Genomic DNA, 12,183 nt, shown 5'->3' with positions numbered 1-12,183 from the left:
GATAAATTGGGGTTGCATCTGGATTGAAGCCGACTCAGAAGCTGTTGTAAAGGTCTTCAATGGCGATGATATTCCATGGACGTTTAGAGCGAGTTGAGATGGAAGCGAGCAATTGCTTTTTTACAACATTGGAAGTTATCCCATGTTTGGAGAGAAGGCAACTTTAGTGCGGATGCAATAGCCAAGAAAGGATCCACCTTATTGCCCGACACTTCAGTATGGAGCACTAATAGACCAGACTTTGTAACTAAGATAGAAAGTCCCTTTAGGACCTCTATCGATTTAGATGAAAACGAATGTAACTTGTATTGTCTTTGACAATTCCTTTCATTAATAAATTCCCTTACTTGCGTGCAAAAAAAAAAGGCACTGAAAATTTTCATGTAGTAGCTTAGCATACATATTAGATGACAACAAAGAGTTATTAAGAACCCATAAGATAAAGGGAACTGACACATGAGTTATAGAGTAAGCTTGGATGGTTATTAGGAACATCATGCGTATTCAGAAAGTTAGATATTGGAGGAGAACCATGGTTTTAAGAAAGGGGAATATACACATTAATATACTACATGAATTTGAAAATAAATTATATTGAAGTTGCCATTCCTGTGATACTTCTTGTTGATCATTTGGCCAGAAATACGAAAATGGTTTCGCTTTTAAATTTAGAAGTAAAAAATACACGTGAACAAAAAATCAAATTTGAGCATGAATGATAACCAAAGTATGACTGATAAGTGATATATGTTTAATTTTTTTTTTTTAGATCAATTAACTTTGTTCATCTTTTTTCAAGATACTTGTTATCGAATATTTTCCAAAGAGTCTCCAAACTTCAAATTACGAAAATTCAATACACAATCTCAGTCTGCAATAGGGGTGGGCAATGGGCCGGGTCGGGCTAGCCCGGCTCTAAACATTTAAAGCCCTTCAAATATTAGGGCCGGGTCGGCCCGGCCCTAAAGTCAAAGATAGGGTCGGTCGGGCGGGTCACAAGTCTAAACCTCAAGCCCTTACCCTACCCTAAGCCCTCTTTAAAGGCTTTAGGGGTCGGCTTTTAGGGCCGGCCTATATATTTTTTTTTTTTACTACATCAGTTTTAAAACTCATTTATATTACAAAAATGTACAATAATCTACAAACTCAAAGTCCAACCAATCTAGTAATAATCCTGTATAAGTCCAAAAATTTAAAATGCACATCCACAATCTAATGAACTGAAGTACATCGAGAGTTCGGAATTTGTTCTTCCTTGTACTCAAACCTCACTAAAATTACATTTTAAATTGAAATACATAGAAAAATAATTATATTATCATTTTAAAGGAAGAAGTAATAGATATAAAGAAGAAACATAATAGTTTTGGTTAAGGGTCATGAAAGTTGTTAAACTATTTGTAATATCATAAATTATTTCTATAATAGATTCAAACAAATATAATATTACCTTTCTTCTAATTTAAAAGTGATTCAAGCTTTGTATATGGAAATGAAAATATTGGCTTTTGAACAAGTGATGGAGAAAGGTTTGAAATTACAAATGTCATTTTTCTGACAAAGGTTGTTTTTTGGTTTCTATGTTACAAATGTCCGCTCTCAGATTTTGCTTTAATGGTGTGGAAGGAAATCTTTAGTTTTAGACTTGGCTTGGATGTGAATAAAAATATAATTTATAAGAAATAAGTGAGAAAAGAAATTGAGAATAATAAGTTATGGACTTTGACTTGATGATCAAAGGAATAAAGTCTTATTTTTTATTAGGCTAGTGCTCATTGTTCTTCATGGTTGTTAAGTTGACAAGTTTTTGTTATATAAGACAAGTTATTGGAAGTACCCTTGGGTGTAAGTGATAAATTACAAAGGACAATGTTATTTTAATTGAAAATATTTAACAAAGAGTTGGACAATTATGGTATGTGTATTTATAGTGAAAGTGTGAAACAGGGCCGGTTAGGGCTTGGTTAGGGTCGGGCTAATGAGGGCTGAATTAGGGTCGGGCCTATGTTTTAGAATCTTAGCCCTAGCCCTGCCCTAGAAGGCATTAGGGCCGGGCCGGGCCGGCCCTAAACTCTGTGAGGGCTTTAGTTGTGAGGGCTTTATAGGGCTTAGGGTCGGGTCGGTCAGGGCCGGGTTAGGGTCGTTAGGGCCAAATTCCCACCCCTAGTCTGCAACTTGCAAGAAGCCCAAACACATTGTTAACGATGTTGTCCCACAATCATTTTGAGAGTTTTGGGTTTTTCGTAAGATGCCAAGGGGCTTGTTTCCCTTGTTTATGGCCTTTTGTGGGTTGGTGTGTGCTTGTGGCTAAAAGTAGATCTAATAAAGAAAAAATAAAAATAAGCACTTTCCCAAAAAATAAATAAATAAAAATAGTAGACTATGCCCTGTTTGCAAAAAGAGTAGACTAGATGTGTCACACCCCAAATTTCCGCTCAATATTTAAAACAATGATATTCAATCATCTGGAAACCCGGGGTGCAACAAAACCCAATACCCTATTATCAAACACGATATAAAAAAAAACTGAAATCAAAAGAAAACTAAAAGGAACAACTCTTCATCACATTATTAAACTACAAAGAAACTAACCAACTCTATTACATCTGTCTCAAAACAAAACCGTACACTTCAGAAAAACTTAAACCAGAAGACTCCAAGAGCAACTCCAAATCATGTGTCCTCATCCACTACACTCCACCATTTATGTTTCCAAGAACACACCCACGTTGCAAAACAAAGCAAACATGGGTCAGCAAATTGAATTTGCTGGTATGAGTAAGACTAAATATAAAATATCAATACGTTCATATCTTTCGAATAAAGAAATATACTATTCAATCATTTCAACTTGGAAGACAAGTTAGTTCTGTATTCTCAAAACGGCATGCAGTTTCTTCCCAAGTAAAATTTCAACCCCCAATATATATTTCCAAGAAATCTCAGATAACAGTATTCATCATGCTCAATTTCCAAAATAACTCACAATATAATTTCCACTTACATTCAACTTATTACATACACATATGATAACTTATTTAAATATGATTTTGATACACTTTACCTTTAAGCAAGCACATCGTCTTAGGGTAGGACAACGTCTCTGCATAAAAAGTTAATAAGTCCTACCCTCCTGCAAAACAAAGTTAGATTTCCCAAACGTAATCATTTATAGTATACATCTATTTTACTCTCACTACAACCATCATGGGTATATATAATCTGGCATAATATATCACCAATATTAACTAACATTCATATCACACCACCATATCTATCATATTACGCTAACCATATTCACATTCCTTCGTAAGAAATTATATGCATCATATCATAATATATCACCACTAGGGAGTACATTCATCCCTCGTGAGTATCAACTCACACAAACCACGTATACGTTTCCTTGTAAGAAATCATGTACATTATAATACATAAATATTCATATGCAATAACTCAGTCACATGTAAAATCAATGTTTTATTTTAATATCACTCGTCTACTTATGAGAACGAGGAAAAAGTCACAACCAAAGAGTACATTCATCCCTCATGAGTATCAACTCACACAAACCACATAAACATTTCTCATAAGAAATCATATATATCATATGCAATAGCTCCATCACACGTAAAATCAATATTTTACTTTGCTTATTAATTATCTCGTTGACTCATTTATTAAAAGACACAACCCAACCTTTAATTCCTACTCCACGATTTGCACTACACACATTTGCCAAATCACACATATCCGTGTGACTCACTCACACCGAGTACTACTACTTGACATATGTCCCAAGCGGGGATATCGCCTCCAGGAAACATATTTTCATCTTGTAAACTCATAGCTTGTGAGTCACAGCCATCTCTGGGCTTTCCATACACATAATCACAAAGCCTCCTTTGGGCATAACAAAATATCAGGTCCTTCATGGCACATTCAATAAATACCTTGGGTCATTCCCGCCACATTCAAGGAATACCCATCATAATACTAACAGGTCATTCATGGCACATTCAATGAATACCTTAGGTTATTCTCACCGCATTCAAAGAATACCTATCATAACACTAACAGGTCATTCATGACACATTCAATGAATACATTGGGTCATTCCCGCCACATTCAAGGAATACTCACCTACATTCCCGTACATTCAAGGAATACAGCCAACCCGCAAGGCAAATGCATTAATTCCTCTCTAAGGCGGCTTTTCACATGACATCATTAGCCATAAACATTTCATTTCTTTTCTTTTCATCAAAGAGGCGTGGAGAGATCTAAATATGTGGGCAACATATTAAATTTTCACCGACACTTTTACACCAGATTTTTAACACTCAAGAGTTTTCATTTATTATAATATTTTCATTACAAAACAAACATCGTCTCAAACAATAGAATCATTACTAAATATTCCAAATACAATAACTAATCAACTCACCTAATTATCAATTATATAAATCATAGATATCAAAAGGTTCAATCAGGAATAACGCATTAGTTAAATGTCTTATGAATACATTTTAAATAACCAAAATCACGTACACAATTAAGTACTAACATTGTACATATATAGTTATCATAATAACTAATAACTAATAACTAATATATAATATAGTGGCTGCACTTTTGCTCAAACCTGCCCACGTATCCAAATCTTTCAAGATTGGAATCAAGCCTTCGTAGTTCTTATCAGCCACATAGTCAATGCTATAATTTTTCCTACATTCATCCAAAGGACATGTAATTTAAATATTTAGAAACTAGGGTATGTAGACATACTTTTTTATGTAGAACTCGAAGTCTCAACCTCAACCCATCTAGAAGAAAACTTAAGTTGAAAACGGTAAAAATCCTAATTTTTCAGCAAACTAGATTTTTGACGGACTATCTTCCGAGTGACACAACGCTTTCCACAGGTGTCCAAATGCATCAAGACTTTTTGTGTTGAAAAGCTAACACACAAAACTTACTTTCTTATGTTTTACAAAAATATTCAATCTCATTCTAAATGTTCGATAACTAAGCTCGAACACAGTGCGCATAAACTGATTTCTGACGCACTGTTTTCTGCCAGTCAAACTTTCAAACACCATAATTAATTCCACGGGCCTCGGAATGCGATGAGGCCAATTGGAATAGAAAGCAGACTTCCAAATCTTATTTTTTTTATGTTTTATAAAAATTCTAACTCTCACCCTAACTATTTTAAAACTGGACTTCCCACAGTACGCAGAAACTGATTTCTGACGCACTGTTTTCTGTCAACCAAACTTCCAGACCTTATATCTATCTCCACAAACCTCGGAATGCGTCGAGGTCAATTGGGTTGGAAATAAGACTCAGAAAAATTATTTTTTTATGTTTTGGCAAGAGTTTGAATCTAACGCTAACTATGTGAAAACTCGATTCCAAACTAGCCATAGACCGGATTTCTGCAGTCAACAAATTCTGACGTGCCAACTTCCAAAAGGTGTAACTCTTTCTACATAAACCGAAATGCTATGGGGTTTTTTGAGTTTGAAAGAGGGCGGATAACACTTAGTTAACATGCTTTAAAGAAAACCAAAATCAATCTCTAAACACACTTAAATTCGTCTCCAAATCAGACAAAATTCATGACTTGAACAGGACCAAACAATACCAAAATTTGCAACAACATAGACACCCATGTCAGTACTTATACATCCGTTATTAGTATTAGATATATACGATTTGAGACCTCATATGATTTAATAGGAAGGGTCATGCTCATCTAGGGTCTATATACAAAAGCAAAGGTAATAGATAAGTTCAAAACTAAAATAAGGTTAAGCTAATGTATTACTAAAGTGTGACGACTTAGCCTTGTACAATCCATCTGAGTAATCAAAACTCGTCTAAAATACCAATACGTTGGCATCCCATGTCATGGTTTATTTCATATAAATATTCACGTGCACAAGCAAGATAAACAAATAGTCGGCAGTGTATTTCAAGCACACATAATCATCACTTTCCAGATGTTAGATATCATCTTGTGTGTCAAGTCAAATAAGACAACATTGCATTAAATCATTGAACAGGGAGAAATATTTTCATGTATAATAGCGAAACATTTCCGCTATTGAGAACGTATCGTTAATCAAAGTCGGATCTAAAAATATTCTATACGGTTGTACCTATAACTAAAGTTGACACCTATAGCTATAAACAACCTTTATATATATAAATTAAGCACTTCAACCTTTAAAGTTCGCATCTGTAAGCTTCTAACATGAATATATAGACACTTTAAGCCATGCACTTTACTTCACCATATTCCCATAGAGCAAATAAGCAAAGCCCATGAAACCCATATTCCACAATTAAATAAACTTTGGCGTCTGTAACTTATTATATCGAATGCGTCTTTGTTCAATTCAATAATTTTCGATTTCAAAGTTCTAACAATTAAATCAATACACAACTATTATAAACCACATGATAATCAATTAATTATACATATATATACAGATTTAGACTGCTTACTCGTGATACGCTCCTGTTGCCAGCAAATCCCCAACAAAAAACCTCTCATTTCTTCTTTTAGTAAAACTCTCTCTCTCTCTCTCTCTCTCTCTCTCTCTCTCTCTCCTTAAAACTCTCCGTGTAAACTCCTGTGTAAACACCATTTTTTTCCCAAAAACCCTTTAAAAATAGGGAATGGGGTTTATCCTTTTTACCCTATCTCTTTCTAATCCTTATCCTTTTTATTTTTATCTATTATTATTATTATTTAACTTTATATATATTTAATTAAAAAGGAGAATAAAAATAGGGGTGTTATAAGATGCTTTCGGGGACCATGCAGCACATTGTAGATATTTTCCAGGTTTCAAATACCAACATGATCATGTCAGAGATATTTTATGTGATGCATTTTGGAGGGCTAGGGTACAAGTGAAGAAGGAGGCTCCCGTGAATTTTCTCACTGATCTGAATGAGGGAAGATCTACACTTCGGCCTGCCGATGTATTGATATACAGTTGGTCTGAGGGGTGATATGCATGTGTTGATATAACTGGCGCCTCTTCATTAGTAGGGCTTGGGAATGAAGTCTTTGAGGTGGGAGAAACATCTAAGAGAGTAGCGACAGGGAAGATGGAGAAGCATGAGAAAGCTTGCACGACTAACCAGCATTGTTTTATTCCGTTTAGTTTCGACACTTCCGGTTTCTTGGAACAATAGTCTCTTGAGCTTCTCAAGAGACTTTAGAAAGTTATGGATGGTAACGTTATGACAGCTGGTTCTAACAAGTTTGTTTTTAGAAGAATATGATATGCTATTCAGAAAGGACTTGCGGCGCAACTTGTTGCACGCTTGTCCTAATTATTTGTAAAATTCCTCATCAATATCAATAAAATTTCCACTTCAAAAAAATAAATAAATAAATAAAATAAAACTTAGGCTCCAAAACCAACAAAGTCCAATATTAATAAAGCCCAAAGCATGTGTTCGAAGACCCAAAGCCCACAATTTAAGTCTAACTCCCCATTACACCAACGTAAATACAAAAAACTATATAAGGTTTGCTCATCTATCATTGGCATCGGATAGTGATCATTAGGGCACTTTTTATTCATGTGTAAAATCCACACATACTCGAATTTTCCCATTCTTTTTGGGCACCATTACGATACTAGTATACTGCATAGCAGTGGGGGCATGAGTGGAGATGGAGAGGAAGAGAAGAAAAATGAGGACAAACAGACAGAAACCAACCAAATCACATTTTGACCACATATCCTCCCCCCCCGCCCCTCCCCGGCCCAAAACCTTCGCTCCGCTCACTTGATTAGCTACCCATTAAGAATACTCCACTTCTTTAATTATTCCGTTATCTAGCATCTTTTTAATCCCGTCTTGCACAACCTCTTCATACATTGACCTAACTCTTCGATGTTTCTAATGAACATGGGTTGCATTTTCTTCCATATTTAACTTGTGGGAACAAATATCGAGATCGATACTAAAGAAGCCCCACTTATAAATTTCCATTATATGAGGCTTTTACACTTTCTCATGGTTCTCCTCCAATATCCAACTAATAGGTTTCCCATAGGTATGATGGTGACAAGAACCAATGCAAGTGTTCTTATCATATAATTCATATTCATATGAATGATATGAGTTAACCAAGAACCAATTCAAGTAATATGCCTTGTTTGTCACGCTCTATATATGCCACTACATGAAATTCGAGTGGCCTAGTAATCTACAAGTTACAGTGAGTAGTATGAGATAAAATTCCATGTTCAATGCTTATCCCTCATGGATATCTTCATGTTCAATGCATGGACTTAATACAAACCCAATGGGCTTTAGTACTCTATAATCACTGTCTATGTACAATTTTGGCACATTTATATTTCCTCTAATTTTTTACTACCCTTATTTTTAGGGTGATTTTCATACCCCATAACTAGCATAAATTTTTGTCATACCCCAATAATTTTCTAAATCTAATAATATTTCTCAAATTAATTTGGGATATTTCCAATAAAGATAGAAAAATAAAAAAATAAAAATAAAATAAAATAACACACATGAAAAAAAAAATAGGGAAAACAAAATAACGACACGAAAATGGGGAAAAATGGGAAGATCAGCATTTTTACCTGTATGTAATCAACCTGAAGAATCTCTTCACCAGGAATTGATTTCCACCAGGAATTGGGAAGACTAAACCAAACAAAACACAACAAACCAAACCAAACAAAAAGCCTCCCTCCATTCTTCTCTCTCTGTTAAAAAAAATGTCGAGCAGCAGCACATTCACTCTCTCTCGTTCCTTGCCATTCCTCACAACACGATACCCTAACCCTAACCTTCTCTCTTCTCAGAAACCACTCAACCACGTTTCCTTTAATACCATCTCTTCAAACCAACATGTTCTTGTTCTTTTTCTTCTGTTTCGCATTATGGTTTGTGGACTTCTGTTCCATCTCTTGTTCACGGCCCAAGAGGAGAAAATGGTTTTATTGTTAAAGCAGCTGAGAAAACTGAAGAGACAGCGAAGACTAATCCTAATAGTTTGTTCAGGACATTGGAGCTTGGTGTTTTGATTGTCTTTTGATATTTTTTACCCATCTGCTTGTTCAACATTTACAACAAACAGGTTTGTTTCATTTCCTTTTTTTTTTAGTTGTTTTGTTTATTGATTTTTGAAATTGATGTATAACAGGAATGATGATCATGGATATTTAGAATCATTTAATAGTGGAAATTGCACTTTGCTCAATTTATAATTTGATTAGACGTTTGTTTTGGTGGAATAAATAGTGGTTTGATTAATCACTGGTTAAATGTAAGAAATTATGAAATTAGGCATACGAATGTTTATGGTTATGTGACAATTGATGAAGAATTTGTTTGCTTGTTTATAGATTTTGAAAGATTACCCGTTGCCGGTAACAATCTCAGCTTTGCATTTGGGCATTGGGACTTTGTTTGTTCTTTTTATGTGGACATTTAAGCTTCACAAGAGACCAAAGATTAGTATTTTGATCCATATAAATGTCAAAAATTGTAGGAATTGCATGGTTGAAGGACTTGATACTGCCTGTGGATCTTGGCAAATTTTTGATGAACCTCAAGTTCTCAATTTGACTCAGGCAATCAAAATGTCAAAAATGTATAGTCTGTACGTATTGCAGTTTTTAGATTTGTGCACTACAGAAGTTCACAAGAATATGATGCTTTCTACTTTCTAAAGCATTTGATTGTTATTATAATGATGGGAATATCGTCCACTAACACTGATTAGCAGCTAATATCCCAAAATATGAGGTTTCACACTTTCATCACCTAAAAAATTAAAGAAGCGTCTCCCATGTAGGCTACATAAACTCTCGTAGCCTTGGCCCCGAATACATATGCAAATATAGTTTACCAGTACTTGAAGCTCTGCGGGCAAAAAAGAAAAACCAACTGACGCATCAAGTAATTATCTATGGATGTTAGGTTCTGTTTTCTAAATCTGCTAGAGGAGAACCAAGAAAATAGTCCAAATGTATAAAGAATGTGAAACAAATAACCTCTAGTTCGCAATGCTGCTGCATTTTATGTGCTTGTCCCATCCCGATCTTAAAACTTTCATCTCTTCAACACATACAGTCCGTAATGTAGCGTACATTAGGTACTTACAACCTACCTAACGTCTTTCTTCTGGTACGATAGTGCAAACAACCGGAAGATTACTTCTCCCTACTCTACCAAGAAAATAGTCTAATGTATACTCTGCATTTACATGAAAGCATAAAGAAAGCAACTGGGGGTAAATCCTGTCAACCAACTAACAAATACATCTTTAAGAATAATAAGAGAATATGACTGGGAATCAATTGTGTCAAAAATCAAAATAACACCCTGTTGAAGACATGGTCCATCAACTCACATTTGGGACAACTTAGTCATACTCCAGTACTTGAAGGACACTAGAAAGCGTAGTGCTGGACGTAAAGATAGGATTACCAGTGGTATACTAGCCATGCAGCCCGACCTGTGGCCGGGCCTGTTATTCTTAAACCTATCATGTCTGGGCCTATATTTAAGGGAAGCACTTGGAAGTTTAACATATCCATATCCAATAAGTAATCCATATCCATATCTATTAACTAATACATATCCATATCCATATCCAATAACTAATACATATCAATTAACTAATTCATTGTTTTTTAGAATTTGTTTTTTTTTATCCCATGCGTACATTTGAAATAATGAAATAATGTTTTTTGTTTTAGCATAACACATGAAAGGACAATTTTAATTTATATTAAATTAGAGAGTAGGCCAAATTCAGGGTTAGTTTGGGAAGAAGGCAAGTAATTATTTTTCAAATAGAAACTATTTTAAAAACTTTGCTGATGTGGCTCACTATGAGCATCTTGGGAGAAACGGATATTAATATAGGTAGGATGTGTTTATAAACCAAATGCTCACAAGTATTCACTCAGTGCAATTCAATCCTAAGTGCATTGTCAGGCAGGTGATCTGATAAGCAATCAGTAAGTGGAATAACTAGTATTCTACTATGCCAAATTGAAATCCTACAAAATGCAGCAGTATAATTAACCAAAAGACATAGCTTAAGCAATGTGTTTCATCAATTACATACGGAAATTTTTATGACAAAAAGGACTTTATCTCTTTTCAACTGCTCGAGAAAATGGACAAAGGCACAAAAGTGTATATCAAAGGGACTCCGTAGGGGAAAACACATACAATCAACACATTAAATACCTCTGGGCTAGACAAAAACACGACGAACCAAATAGAAAAAACTGTACTCGTTTCCCACATTGAATACATACATACTTGACAGCAGTTCACTCTTTAACCTAACAAAACTGGTAAAACAGATATCGATCAAAAGTTCATGTCTAATGTAAAAAGAATATAAATGTTGCAGTTGTAAATGCGTCGGTCGTATCTGGACAAACAAAATTAGAATGGCTTTCTTACTCTTCATTTTCTGACTTATAATTCAGTTGAAGCAAAGACAATGCATTTGGAGATGCACCACTAATAGGATGAGGCTGTTCAAAGTAAAATTTTATTAAAAAAAAAAATGGTTTAGATTTTTTATACTCAGTATGCACCCAAAAAAAATAGCACTTTGTTTAATATTACAAACAAACTCACATTTTTGCTTGGTGTTTGTATCTGTTCATTGTAGTAATCCAAAATATAATAGTCTTCTGCGTTCTCCCATTCGTCAAAATTTGATTTTGAATTTTTTTTCTTCATCCTCATTCGGTTGGTATTCATCCTCATTACTTTGGTATGATTGATTCAAATCAAAAGTAGGTGTTTGCATGTTTATTGATGAGATAAAAGAATAAGAGGCTATTGGGAAAAAAAAAACAAAAACAAAAAAACAACGCGGTCTTTTTCTTCTACAACTGAATCATATATAGTAAATGACTTGTTTTAGTCAATAAATATTTTGGGTACGCCTAATAAAAAAAATGTAATTTATGAAGCTAAATGTGTCTAAAATTATTTTATTTATTTATTTTAAAGTTGGGATACGGGAGTATTTTGTTGGGTATGTCCAAGATCACCCTATTTTTATCGAAAAAAATAAATAAATATATATATATATATATATATATATATATATATATATATATATATATATATATATATATA

At 34.3% G+C, this 12,183-nt stretch overlaps 1 long non-coding RNA gene across 1 annotated transcript; it reads left to right on the top strand.

The window, feature by feature from the left end:
• Positions 1-9,005: 9,005 nt before the first annotated feature.
• On the top strand, positions 9,006-9,647 carry LOC147503137 (uncharacterized). The gene is made up of 2 exons (XR_015220125.1): positions 9,006-9,145; positions 9,414-9,647. It is a non-coding gene; the product is annotated as an uncharacterized LOC147503137 (long non-coding RNA).
• The last annotated feature ends 2,536 nt before the right edge of the window (positions 9,648-12,183 follow it).

Source organism: Coptis chinensis, chromosome 4 (assembly GCF_015680905.1).
Source record: "Coptis chinensis isolate HL-2020 chromosome 4, ASM1568090v1, whole genome shotgun sequence".
In the NCBI taxonomy this organism is placed as follows: Eukaryota; Viridiplantae; Streptophyta; class Magnoliopsida; order Ranunculales; family Ranunculaceae; genus Coptis; species Coptis chinensis.
The sequence above is the reverse complement of the archived record's forward strand: the minus strand, read 5'-3'. Positions and strand labels throughout refer to the sequence as shown.